This window comes from Rhinopithecus roxellana, chromosome 8 (genome assembly GCF_007565055.1).
Source record: "Rhinopithecus roxellana isolate Shanxi Qingling chromosome 8, ASM756505v1, whole genome shotgun sequence".
In the NCBI taxonomy this organism is placed as follows: domain Eukaryota; kingdom Metazoa; phylum Chordata; class Mammalia; order Primates; family Cercopithecidae; genus Rhinopithecus; species Rhinopithecus roxellana.
In genome coordinates this window covers 71,159,528-71,173,391 of record NC_044556.1, presented here as the reverse complement: position 1 = coordinate 71,173,391, position 13,864 = coordinate 71,159,528, and the positions used below count along the sequence as shown (strand labels likewise).

Below are 13,864 nucleotides of genomic sequence, written 5' to 3'. Positions count from 1 at the left end.
TCTGGGAATGGGAGTTGGGTGCTGGATTTTGAGGTCTGTGAAAGCTCTTGAACAGTGAGATCTGATGAGCTTCTAGACTGCAGAACACGTGGAGGTGCTGGAGGGTGGGTGCCCAGAGAGGACATGGAAACCCCACCCCCTGCCCCACCCCTACCTTGCCCTATTCATCTCCCATCTGACTGTTCCTGAGTTGTGTCCTTCATAATAAGCTGGTAAATGTAGTAGTGTTTTTCTGAGATCTGTGGGTCATTGAATCTGTGGGCGATTCTAGCACATTATTGAGCCCAAGGGAGGGGGCCATGGGAACCGCTAACTTATAGCTGTTTGGTCAGAAATACCTGAGGCCCAGACTTGCCATTGGCATCTGCAATGGGGGCAGTCTGGTGGGACTGAGCCCTTAACGTGTGGGATCTGACAGGAACTGCAGCTTGATAGTGTCAGAATTAAATTGTAGGACACCCAGCTGGTGTTGGAGAATTGGTCACTGCGGGAAATAACCCACACCTCTGGTGTCAGAAATATTGTGTGAGTGTAAAGAAACTGTGTTTTTCTCATCTACCCAAGACCTTTTTTCCTGCTCCTCTTAGTTGACCTTCAAAACCCAACTCAAGGCTCACCTCCTGGGGATCCTTCCCTAATCCCTAAGGAAGGAGGTAGGTGGTGCTCTTACATGTGTTCCCTGAGCACAAGCACATGTACTCACCTTTGTCAAAGCATGGAAGACACTAAATGGCCATGGTTGGTTGTTTTTTTTTTTTCCTCTCTGAGTCTTAGAGAGCAAGACTGTGTCTTAGGCAACTTGGGATCCCAACACCTGGAACACAGCCTGGCACATCACAAATGGGTAGTTTGGGTGTGTCAGTTCAATTACATCGTATAGAGCCAGTGCTTGGAATAGCATGAGGTGTGGAAAGGTGCTCACGTGCTCACCTCATCAGTAAGGTGGCACAGCATGCTGGTACTAGCATGGGCTTTGAGAACAGTCAGACTTGGGTCCAAATCTCTGCTTTACCATAACTCACTAGCTGTGTGCCTCTGGGCAAGGGTTTTAACCTCTCTGAGCTTCAGTTGCTGGACAAGCAACCAGGCGAGTGAATAATGTCACGTGCGATAAGGAGGACGGAGGAGCAGGTCTGGGGAGGAGGATGTCATTCCTGCAGCCTTCCAACTGGAAATTCCTGTAGGCAATGGATAGATGATCTGGGAAGGAGACATTAGAGATCTGGGGTCACCAACAGGTAATGACAGTGGAAGCCACAGCGGTGAGTGAGGAGGAAGTGTCTGGAGGGGCAGTTGGAGGGGAGCCTGCAGGGTAGAGTGAAGTGAGCAGAGGTCACAGGTGGACAGTCACCAGCGAAACAGAGTGTGCGGGCAGGGGGTCTCTGTCTTCATGACTTTGCCAAGCTCCATTCTGATGAATCTGAAACCAGCTAAATTCTGCAGCATTCATTAAATGAGGAATCTAAAATAGCTCTCCAATAAATGATTTATGTAATTAGTGGCTGCTACTTTCATTAGGAGCTGTTGGTAAGAGTGTTAAAAGTGAGGGTTTTTTTCTAGCCTAATTAAATGAGAAAGAAAATTAGAGTAGAGGAGCAGATTAGAAGTGTCCTCTTACCCGCCCCCCAATCCTATGCAAGTATAAACAGTGCCCACTGTGATTGTCTTGGAAGGAAGAGATGGAGGTGGTGAAAGGGGGCTGAAATACGGCCCCTAGGGCATGAGGAAAGATAGGCACCAGATGGCAGCAGCTCAACCTGGCCCAACTGGGTCCATTTCCCAGAAATGACCTTCCTTTCTTCCTGTGCCAAATGAAAGAGGTAGTGGCGGGCAGGGGGGAGGGGATTATAATTTGTACCAATGATGGGAAAGGCCCAGAAAGGGAAGTCCAAAATTCGAGGAGGAGCCATTCCTCTGGCCACTTTTGCTCTTGCCACGAGTACAGTGAGCAAGGCTCACGAGCCAGGGGGCTTTACCTCGCCCCTCAGGCTCTCAGTCCTTATCTACCTGCCCAGGGAATAGCTGCAGCTGCAGCTGCATAAAAATTCCTGGTGTGCGCCACTGCACTCCAGCCTGGGTGACAGAGCGAGACTCTATCTCAAAAAAAAAAAAAAAAAAAAAAATTCCCACAGTAAATGTACTGCCTGGGACACATAGTCCCTGCTCACACAGCCTAAAGGTAAAGAGCTATGGAGAACAGGAGCCTCCGACCACCTTCTCAGCAGGCCTCACAGGTTTAGCTTCCCACTGCTTCCAACACAGCTTCCTAACAGACGAAAAGCCATTCAACAGAAGGCCTCCAGAAACTAAGGAAAAAAGACCTATGTTTGTAAATTGTGCCTGGAAGCACAGCTACTAACTACACCTCTGTTGTGGGTTGAATTTTGTCCCTCAGAAAAGATATGTTAGAATCCTAGCCCTCAGTACTTCTCAATATGACTTTTATTTGGAAATAGGGTCTTTGCAGATGTATTTAGTTAAAATGAGATCATATTGGAATAGGATAGGCCCCTAATCCAATATGGCTGATGTCCTTATAAACATTTGGGGAAATTTGGCTACAGACACACACACACATACACACACACACACACACCCATGTGAAGATGAAGACAGATTGAGATGGTTTGTCTCCAAGCCAAGGAACTCCAAAGATGCCTGTAAGCCACCAAAAGCTAGGGGAGAGGACTAGAGCAGATTCTTCCTCACAGCCCGCGGAAGGAACCCACACTGCTGATACCTTCATCTTGGACTTCCAGCCTCTTGGACTGTGAGACGCTAAAGGTCTGTTATGTAAACCTCTCATTCTGTGCTACATTTTACTGCAGTCCTAGCAAATGAATGTACCTCTGTCCAGATTACTGTGTGGGCAAGATGCACAGCGTTATACCTTTCACACCTGTGAAAAGGGGGCCTCTTTGAGAAGGGAAAAGGGGAAGCTGTGTTTCCCAACTTCCCCTTCTTGTTTCTCTATCCAGCCAAGTTTTGCAGCTGTTCCCAGCAAGTCACATGGGTCCCTACTCCACGATCGGCCCATGACTGGCTCTGCACTTGCTTATTCATTTACTCAATTTTCCTTGTCCACCTGTGCATTTGTTTTTTTGTTCATCCAACACATTTTCTTGCCCACACCTGTATGCCAGCTGCTGGTCCAGTTGCTGAGCACACAGTGGGAACAAGACAGACAAGAGCCATGGCCTTGCGGGATTTTCATTACAGTGGGAGGAAAGGTTGCTGATTAAACAATACTGACATCAGTGTAAAATGACAATGGTGGTAAGTGCTGCCCATGACAGCAAGTGGATGCAAGAGCAGTTAGCTGGGTGTCTTCATCCCCCAGCTAACCCTGATGTTGCTCCCCCTGGCCTGTTAGTGAAGCCTGTGCTTCCACATGAGGACAAAGACCACTCAGGTGTAGAACAGCCTCGTTGTGCTGTTAAGTGTTCTGGCAGCTGCAAAACATGCATCTTGAGCACAGATGTGTGCATTAGTTTGTGCCTGTCCCCACTGCAGCACTGTTTTTGGCAGAGGACTGAGGGACGCTCTGGCTGAAGTGGCAGGGATGCATAACACACTTTAGGGGGTGGATTTCCTGGATAAAGACCAAACAGTGATAACACTAGAGGGTTGTAAAAGCCCCAGGTGGTCTCTGCAGGAAGCTTGGGACCCCAACTGTAGTGCAGGGCAGTGCTCTCAAAGGGTGGGTGCCGGACCAACAGTACTGCCTGAGCTTTTGAGAAAGGTGAATCAACGTCCCATGCATCAGCAACTGGGAGGGCCCAGCAGGTGGCTTCACCGTGCCCTCTGGGGGCCATTGATGCAGGATGTTGATGCTCCTGGAAGTTGAGAAGCCTGGGACAGGGTACAAACATGGCTCTGGGGACAAGCAGACTTCACTTTAAGAACTGGCCTTCCACTTAATGAGACTTAGTTCTCTTATTGTTATTGTTATTATTTTTTGAGATGGCGTCTCGCTGTGTCGCCCAGTCACCCAGGCTGGAGTGTAGTTGCATGATCTCAGCTCACTGCAACCTCTGCCCCCTGGACTCCAGCAATTCTCCTGCTTCGGCCTCCCAAGTAGCTGGGATCACAGGTGCGCTACCATGCCCAGCTGATTTTTGTATTTTTAGTAGACACAGGGTTTCGCCCTGTTGGTCAAGTTGGTCTCCAGCTCCTGACCTCAAATGATCCACCCGCCTGGGCCTCCCAGAGTGCTGGGATTATAGGCATGGGCCACTGCTCCGGGTCCATTTCTCTTATCTTTAATAAGGAGATAAAAATAGCACCTAACTTCTAGTATTGACTTCTAAAATTGCAAAGATTACATTAGGTAATACATGTCAAGTGCCTGGGACCTAGTACAAGTTCCATAAACATTAGCTAGTTATTATTTTATTAGAATGATAATTCTCCTGTGTGATTATGGAGAACAGGCCTACTTAGCGCAAACATTGGAGCGTTAGGAAGTTATCACGCAAACCTCAGTATAACCGTAGCCCTTTCTTGAGCTGGCTGCCTGCCTGGCCCTGTGCTCTCTGCCCACCAAGCAGAACTGGTGAGGCCAGAGATGCTTCCTGGCTCAGTACCTCCTTAGCCCGAGGGCTTATAGGACAAGAGTTGTCAGGAATCCGGGCCTCAACTTGCTCCAGGAACTGCAGTCCACAATCAGGCTACATTTGCGAACTGTCATCACAACACCAGACAGTGCAAAATCAGTGCCTCATGCATGATCTAAACAAGGGTGTTGGCTTTGTGGGGAGAAGATGGCACAGGAGGGTGACTTGCTAAATAGGTGTGTGTGAAGGGCAGAGTGCCACAGAGTTTTCCACGGAAGAGCCTCAGCACTCCAGGGATTCATGTGCCAGAAGAGCCAAGTGTGTCTTGCCTCTTTGACTTCTTGATTAGTTTGTCTCTTTGAGCATCGCTGTTTGTTTACCTAAATAAGAGGTTGCTCTAAGCTGTAATAAAGCTCTCAGCTGTGCCGCTGCAGAGGACAGCTGCACAGGCAGGTCAGAAAGGCCAAGGAAGGCTTGCAAATGCACTGAGCTAATTTCCAGAAACACATTCTGTCCGCCCCACTCCTCTGTACGGAAGTTTTAACTGAGTGATACTGGAGGAATCCTCCTGTGCCTTTACGACTTCCAGGGCCTGCAGGGCTCAGTGGCTCACACCTGTAATCCCAGCACTTTGGGTGGCCGAGGCAGGCGGGTCACACGATTACAGAAGTTTGAGACCAGCCTGGGCAACAAGGTCAAACCCTGTCTCTGCTAAAAATACAAAAATTAGCTGAGCGTGGTGGTGCACATCTGTGATCCCAGCTACTCAGGAGGCTGAGGCAGGAGAATTGCTTGAACCTGGGAGGTGGAAGTTGTAGTGAGCTGAGATCGCACCACTGCACTCCAGCCTGTGTGATAGAGACTGTCAAAAAAAAAAAAAAAAAAAGACTTCCAGGGCCCATTGCATGGTGCGACTGAGTCACAGACACACCTGCTTCCCCAACTTGGTACCCCAGGGCAGCCTTGTCAGAGGAGACAGAAATGGGTTTTCCTCAGCACCTTCCAAGAATTCCCTGGGAGGTTGTCAAGTTGTTGGGACAAAGTATCAGGTTCATCCTGTCCCAAAGGAGGAGACACAGACCAGTTTGGGGACTGTCTTAGTCTGTGTTGTGCTGCTATAACAGAATACCTGAAACTGGGTACTTTATAAAGAACAGAGATCTTACAGCTCTGCAGGCTGGGAAGTCCAAGTGTCAGAGGCATGTGAACCAGAACAACTCCATCTTGGATAGGAGCTGGGTAAAATGAGGCTGAAACCTACTGGGCTGCTTTCCCAGACAGTTAAGGCATGCTAAGTCACAGGATGAGATAGGAGGTCAGTACAAAATACAGATCATAAAGACCTTGCTGATAAAACAGTTTGCAGTAAAGGAGCCAGCCGAAACCCACCAAAACCAAAATGGCAACGAGAGTGACCTCTGGTTGTTCTCACTGCTACACTCCCACCAGTGCCATTACAGTTTACAAATACCATGGCAAATCAGGAAGTTACCCTATATAGTCTAAAAAGGGAGGCATGAATAATCCACCCCTTGTTTAGCATATCATCAAGAAATAAACTAAAAATGGTCAACCAGCAGCCCTCGGGGCTGCTCTCTTTATGGAGTAGCCATTTTTTACTCCTTTACTTTCTTAATAAGCTTGCTTTCACTTTGCACTGCGGACTCGCCCTGAATTCTTCTTGCACGAGATCCAAGAACCCTCTCTTGGGGTCTGGATTGGTACCTGCTTCTGGTAACATATTTCTGGTGACCACAGAAGCGACTATAGAGCAGAAACCCCCGACCCAAAGGTTAACTTGGGGTAAGTGTTGGGGTCCAATAACATCTTTCTCTTGGACCACAAAAGGGACTCAGGAGACCCCCGACCCAAAGGAAATAGATTGCTGCACTGAATGGAGAGCTTCAGGTAAGTGGTGGGGTACCCGGGGAAAGAATAGGATTGGGTTAGAGGCCCAACTTAGGGGAGTTAGAGTCTCTCCTAAGACAGAGTGGGTTAGAGGCCCCTCTTAATAAAAGGCAAGGACACTTGACCGACCTCGGGTTAGAGGCCCAGCTTAGGGGAGTTACAGTCTCTAATCGTCTATAATTCTCTTTTTTTGTGGTATCTCTGTCAGGCTTTGGTATCAGGATGATGTTGGCCTCGTAAAATGAGTTAGGGAGGATTCCCTCTTTTTCTATTGATTGGAATAGTTTCAGAAGGAATGGTACCAGCTCCTCCTTGTACCTCTGGTAGAATTCGGCTGTGAACCCGTCTGGTCCTGGACTTTTTTTGGTTGGTAGGCTATTAATTATTGCCTCAATTTCAGAGCCTGCTATTGGTCTATTCAGGGATTCAACTTCTTCCTGGTTTAGTCTTGGGAGAGTGTAAGTGTCCAGGAAATTATCCATTTCTTCTAGGTTTTCCAGTTTATTTGCGCAGAGGTGTTTATAGTATTCTCTGATGGTAGTTTGTATTTCTGTGGGGTCGGTGGTGATATCCCCTTTATCGTTTTTTATTGCGTCTATTTGATTCTTCTCTCTTTTCTTCTTTGTTAGTCTTGCTAGCTGTCTATCAATTTTGTTGATCTTTTCAAAAAACCAGCTCCTGGATTCATTGATTTTTTGGAGGGTTTTTGTGTCTCTATCTCCTTCAGTTCTGCTCTGCTGAACTTTTCATTGTTGGCTGCAATGATTGGGTCTTTCTCTGGCCTCCCTAAGCTCTTCACCTTCCCCACCCTGCCACAACCAATACTTTCCTTCTCTACTTTTCCTTTCCTATCTTTCCTGTTACTCAGGGCAACCATCTTGCCCAGAGACCACGTGTTGAAACTCCAAGTCAGAGGCTGGATTAAAGATGACAGGGCCTAGCTGGGGGCAAATTTAAGGCTTGCCAGTTTGATATTGGGTGCATGCAGAGTGAATAATGTCTATATTTTATCACACGTATTTTGTGCTGGCCAGAATGAAAAAAAAAAATTTTTCCTTTATGATGTAGCTTGGCCCCCAGGGCGATAGTGCCTCAAGCCGGATCACTAGGGTCACTCAGAGAAAGGGAAACCAGAAATCTGGCACGCTGACAAAAGGGTAAGAATTTCTTACCAGTCAGATTTCTGGCTTCTCTCTCTGTGTGCAAACAGTTGAATGAATGGTAAAAAAATGAAATAAAATAATCAGTGTTTATCTTCTCTGTAAAGTTTTCATTAATATGAAAAAGAATTCTAAGGCTAGTCTTAAGTTGGTGTATTTTGTGCTATGCATTCGTTTTTCTGTGTTGAAGGGTACTTCGGGATAAAACACGGGCTTAGAACACCTGTAAGCCCGCTTTTCAAGATGACCTGCAAGCTGGTCAGTAACAAACTTGGCTGCAGGTCCCTGAAACCACCAAAAAAATTGGATGAAGTCTCCACCTTGTTTTATGTCCTTGGGAGCTTGACATTTTAACCATGTGGCTGTACTTTCTCTTGGTCTCTGCCTTCTGGGGAACAGGAATTTTAGGGTTCATATCATAGTTAGCTCTAAAAATCATATGAGATAGTTAAAAGCCTTTGCAAGCTCAAAATTAATGACTCTAGACTCCTTCTGGGAAAGTCCCTAGACACTGCCCTGTGCTGTAGCTCAGTAGTGAGGCTTTGCTCTTTCCAGTGGTGATCTGGATTCCATTCCCAACCTAGAAAGTAAGTTGTTTCTGGTTTAACATCTTTGTGACCTTGTCTATTCTCTTCTCCTCCACAGACCGTCCTAAGTTTTCCTTTCTCTAAGCACCTGGGAGGTTACCTCTGGTAAAATTCAAAAGCCAGAAATATCAGCAGTTTGGCATAAGAAATTCTCAAAGTACTTTATTAAACAATGCTATGGCTAAAATCAGTTTAATTAAAAGCGAATACTCAAGCTCTAACAGCCTGGACTCCTTGGGAAAAGCAGGAAGCATCAGAGACAACTTTCCTGGCCCTATTTTTCCAAGAGCTCCACCGTAAAGCCCATAATCCAATTAAGAAACAAAAACTGGCAATGAGAAATCTTACAACTACCATAGTAATCTTCTTCTGCCTTTCTGTGTAGCTATATATGTGCTGTGTGCAATGCTTATATAAAAGAGCTCTAATTAATTGGCTTAAACAAAAATAAGCACTTAAATAAAATATTTTAAAAGCAAAATAAAAACTGTAATACCTTTTAGTTCATGTAGCTTTAGTAATCTTTGGGAAATATAAACGGCTTTAAAAATTATTGATAAGTGAGACATGGTGCCTCATGCCTGTGATCCCAGCACTTTAGGAGGCCAGGGCCGGCAGATCACTTGAGATCAGGAGTTCAAGACCAGCCTGACTGATATGGCAAAACCCCGTCTCTACTAAAAATACAAAAATTAGCCAGGTGTGGTGGTATGCACCTGTAATCCCAGCTATTCAGGAGGCTGAGGCATGAGAATCGCTTGAGCCCAGGAGGCAGAGGTTGCAGTGAGCCAAGAGTGCACCACTACACTCTAGCCTGGGTGACAGAGCAAGACTCCATCTCAACAACAGCAACAACAATTATTGATAAAAACATTTAGTCTAAATTATCCATGTTAGATATTAAGCTGCTAAATACTTTAAGGTCATAAACTCCTTTTTGTTTGTTTGTTTGTTTGTTTGTTTGTGACAGAGTCTTGCTCTGTCACTAGGCTGGAGTGCAGTAGTGTGATCTTGGCTTACTGCAACCTCCACCTCCCGGATTCAAGTGATTCTCCTGCCTCAGTCTCCCAGGTAGCTGGGACTATAGGCATGCACCACCATGCCCAGCTAATTTTTGTATTTTTAGTAGAGACGGGGCTTCACCATGTTGGCCAGGATGGTCTTGATCTCTTGACCTCGTGTTCCACTCGCCTCAGCCTCCCAAAGTGCTGGGATTACAGGCATGAGCCACCAAGCCCGGCCTAAACTGCTTCTTTAACTTTTAAAAATTGTTCAATTTACCTACCTGAAAGCCACTAGTTTCTAGATAAGGCCTGGGACATATGGAATTAGCCACAACCCCTAATTATACAAAGAAGATTATAAAGAAAGAGATTTTATATAAGAAAGGATCTTGTGTGGTAAGTTCTTGTCCTAAAGTAAAATGAATGGTTGTTTAAAAGGAGGGCAAGTCAGAAAGTCTGAGAATGTCTCAGATGGTCTTTGTAAGTCATGAACGGATTTGTGGGGGGAATTTATGTAAGAAATGCTGTGCAGTTCAAAGGTTGCTTGGCCTCCTAAATGCTTCATAAAATGCCGCCATGACTCTTACTGTACAACTTGCCTGCTTCAGAAAGGTGCGGCCTGGGGACATGTGGAGTTAGCCTGAATAGGTTAACTCGCTTAGCTGTGCTGGAGAGTAAGCCCTTATCTGCACTTCTGCCTGGTGTGTCCCAGGCTAGACCCTGCACCTAGTACACAATTAAAATTGCTTACTAGGAAAGTTAATCTATTCATCACCCCTATTCAGCCTGAAGAAGTGGCAGAAGATGGATCTTTGCCCCTCTGCAACCCTTAGGATTAAGGGATCTCTTATAAAAGGGAAGGGGTCAATGCCAGGGGCATGTGAACCAGAACAACTCCATCTTGAATAGGAGCTGGGTAAAGTGAGGCTGAAACTTACTGGGCTGCCTTCCCACACAGTTAAGACATTCTAAGTCACAGGATGAGATAGGAGGTCAGCATAAGATACAGGTTATAAAGACCTTGCTGATAAGGCAGGTTGCAGTAAAAGAGCCGGCCAAACCCTACCAAAACCAAGATGGTGACGAGAGTGACCTCTGGTTGTCCTCACTGCTGCACTCCCACCAGCACCACGACAATTTACAAATGCCATGGCAACATCAGGAAGTTGCCCTGTATGGTCTAAAAAGGGGAAGCATGAAAAATTCACCACTTATTTAGCATATCATCAATAAATAACCATAAAAATGGGCAACCAGCAGCTCTCACGGCTGCTCTGTCTATGGAGTGGCCATTCTTTTATTCCTTTACTTTCTTTTTTTTTTTTTTCCTTTAAATTACATTTATTTTAATGCTGAATTTACTCCTGTGCCATAAGTTTTTGTTTCTTCAGTTTCTTCTGGGATATCTTTTTCTTCTGGGCAACCTCCTCTTCTGGTTTAGGAACAATCTGTTCCTTTTCAGTAAGGATCATCTCAATGTGGCAGGGAGAGCTCATGTATGGGTTAATCCGACCATGAGCTCTGTAGGTCCGTCGGCGCATCTTAGGTGCTTTGTTCACTTGGATATGCTCGATGACCAGAGAATCTACATCTAAACCCTTAAGTTCAGCATTACTCTCTGCGTTTTTAAGCATGTGCAGCAAAAATTCAGCACTGTTTTTGGGCCATCGACCTTGTGTCCAGCCCCACTGCTTGGCCTGGGCACACCTGCCAACTCCACCATTGTAACGTCGGAATGGTACTACGCACTGTTTCTGTAAAGTGACATCTTTCAGATACTTCGTGGCTTTTCGAATATGCATACCCTTGATGGCCTGGGCAGTTTCACGAGTGTTCTTAAAGTGAACACGAAGATTGGAACCTCTTAATTTGCATGATTTCGTGGGGTTCTCCGGGTCAAGTGAATAGCGAACCATTTTCACAGATTACCTCAGGCCGCTTAGGGAAAGAGGAAGTCCTTTACTTTCTTAATAGACTTACTTTCACTTTGCACTGTGGACTCGCCCTGAATTCTTTCTTGCTCGAGATCCAAGAACACTCTCCTGGTGTCTGGATTGGGACCCCTTTCCTCTAACACAAGGTCAAGGGGCCTGCATCTGGCGAGGGCCTGCTTGCTGCATCATCCCATGGCAGAAAGTGGAAGGGCAAGAGTGCACTTGTGGGAGAGAGAGCAGGAAATCAAACTCACAGCCTCAAGCTCTTTTATAATTGGCATAAATCCATTCATGAGGGTGGAGCCCTCATGACCTAAACATCTGCCACTAGGCCCCACCTCCCAATACTGTTGCCTTGGAGATTAACTTTCCAACACATGCTTTCACTTTGTAGGGGACACACACAAACCCAGCAAGGCCCTTGACTGCTGGGATGAGGTCCTGGCAGGTTGGGATGCAGTGGCCTTACTTGAGGCTGACAGGCCCTGGGCCTGTGTGTACAACCTGCTCTTGACTTAGGTTTCCCTCTGCAGGGGGCTCTTTTCTCCACCCCGCTCCCTCTCCACCGCTGCACACACAACCAGCAAAGGCTCCAGTATATTTCCCCGTGTGCTCCCCTGGCTTCCCCATTGGGGCTCACAAAATGGGGTGAAAGAGCTAACACCCCAGCAAAAGATATGCCAGGTCACAGTCAAACCAGAGGGAAAAAGAGTTATCTATCCCCTTTGACCTCACATTCAGATATCAATTTTCTCTGGTTATCCTGATTTCTGTTTTATTATTTATGTTTCTTTTGTTACCTGAATTCTTGAAAGCCACCTAAACTCATTTATTAAAAAGATTTTTTTTCTTTTTTCCTTTTTTTTTTTTTTGAGCAAAGTCTCTCTCTTGTCCTCCAGGCTGGAGTGCAATGACTCAATCTCGGCTCACTGCAACCTCTGCCTCCTGGGTTCAAGTGATTCTCTCGAATCAGGCTCCTGAGTAGCTGAGATTACAGGTGTCTGCCACCACGCCCATCTAATTTTTGTATTTTTAGTAGAGACAGAGTTTCACCATGTTGGCCAGGCTGATCTCAGACTCCTGATCTCAGGTGATCCACCTGCCTCAGCCTCCCAAAATGCTGGGATTATAGGCATGAGCCACCGTGCCTGGTCTTTTTTTTTTTTTTTTTTTTCCTTTTTAAAGTAGGTCTACTCTTATCTCAAAAGCAGACACAGTGTGATTCTGGGGAGAATATTGTCCCCTAGTATGATGGGGCACCACTGCACTCCAGCCTGGGCAACAGAGCAAGACTCCATCTCAAAAAAAAAAAAAATATGTAAGGTGATAAATTTTATACTGTGCATTTTTCCACAATTAAAACATTTTTAAAACCCTGAAACTCTGTACCCTCACCTCTTTTTTCTTTTTTTTTTTTTTTTTGAGAGAAGGTCTTGCTCTGTCACCCAGGCTGGAGTGCAGTGGTGCAGGTCACAGCTCACTGCAACCTCTGCCTCCTAGGCTCAAAGTGATCCTCTTACCTCAGCCTCCCGAGTAGCGAGGACTACTGGTGTGTACCACCACGCCTGGCTAATTTTTGTATTTTTAGCAGAGACGAGGTTTCACCATGTTGTCCAGGCTGGCGAACTCCTGGCCTCAAGTGATCGATCCACCCACCTTATCCTCCCAAAGTGCTGGGATTACAGGCATGAGTCAGTGCTCCCGGCCACCTCGTTTCTTTTTGCCTCTACTTTGTCATCTGTAAAATGGGAATAATCAGAATATCTACCTCCTAGGGTTGTGGTGAGGACTGGCCCAGGGAATCAATTTCCTTGGTGCCTGGCCATCTAGTTGCCCTTGTGTCGGCGATTATGTTTCATGTTGAGAAGGGCAGGAAGCAGGTGTATTAGATGATGAACTTTTCTGAGGAAGGGGATGGGGTGGAGTTGTAAGAGGGAAGTCTGTTCTGAGTCCTTGGGAATCAACCCTGCAAGACAGAGGAGTTCATCAATGCTTGTTTGAACATCTGGATCCCAGGAGAACTGCTGAGTTTTCCTAATTATGTAGACTCTAATAATTTTGAATTTGTGATCATTTATAAAGAGAGGGCAGATGTTCCTGAGACTTTAACCAGGCAAGAGTGAGGCTGACCTCATTTTTGACATGTACTAGACACACACTAGGTTTAGAGCAGAAAATATTTTTATATTTCTTTCTTTCTTTTTTTTTTTGAGATAGGGTCTTACTTTGTCACCCAGGCTGGAATGCAGTGATGGAATATTGTCTCACTGCAACCTCCACCTCCTGGGTTCAAGCAATCCTCCCACCTCAGCCTCCCCGGTAGCTGGGACTACAGATGCACACCACCACATCTGGCTACTGTTTTTTTCTTTGAATTTTTGGTAGAGATGGGGTTTCACAATGTTGTCCAGGCTGGTCTCGAACTCCTGACCTCAGGTGATCTGCCCGCCTTGGCCTTCCAAAGTGCTGGGATTACAGGTGTGAGCACTGGAGCCCGGTGATTTGGTGATTTCTAAATTTCTTAACAGAATAAACTGCCTCTCAGACCTTCAGCAGGGGTTTCTAGGAATACGGTTGTGAATTATCTCACCTTCTAGTTAAGCAGATATTCACAGATATTTTTTCTTAATTCGTTCTTTAAAAAAATTTTAATTGTTAATTTTGATAAAATACACTTAATGTTTACTATCTTAACCATTTTTTTTTTTTTTTTTG

At 45.8% G+C, this 13,864-nt stretch overlaps 1 pseudogene across 1 annotated transcript; it reads right to left on the bottom strand.

The window, feature by feature from the left end:
* Window positions 1-10,530: 10,530 nt before the first annotated feature.
* Window positions 10,531-11,163, bottom strand: LOC104669499 (annotated as a pseudogene). The gene has a single exon (XR_748998.2). The product of XR_748998.2 is annotated as a 60S ribosomal protein L17 pseudogene (transcript).
* Window positions 11,164-13,864: the final 2,701 nt, after the last annotated feature.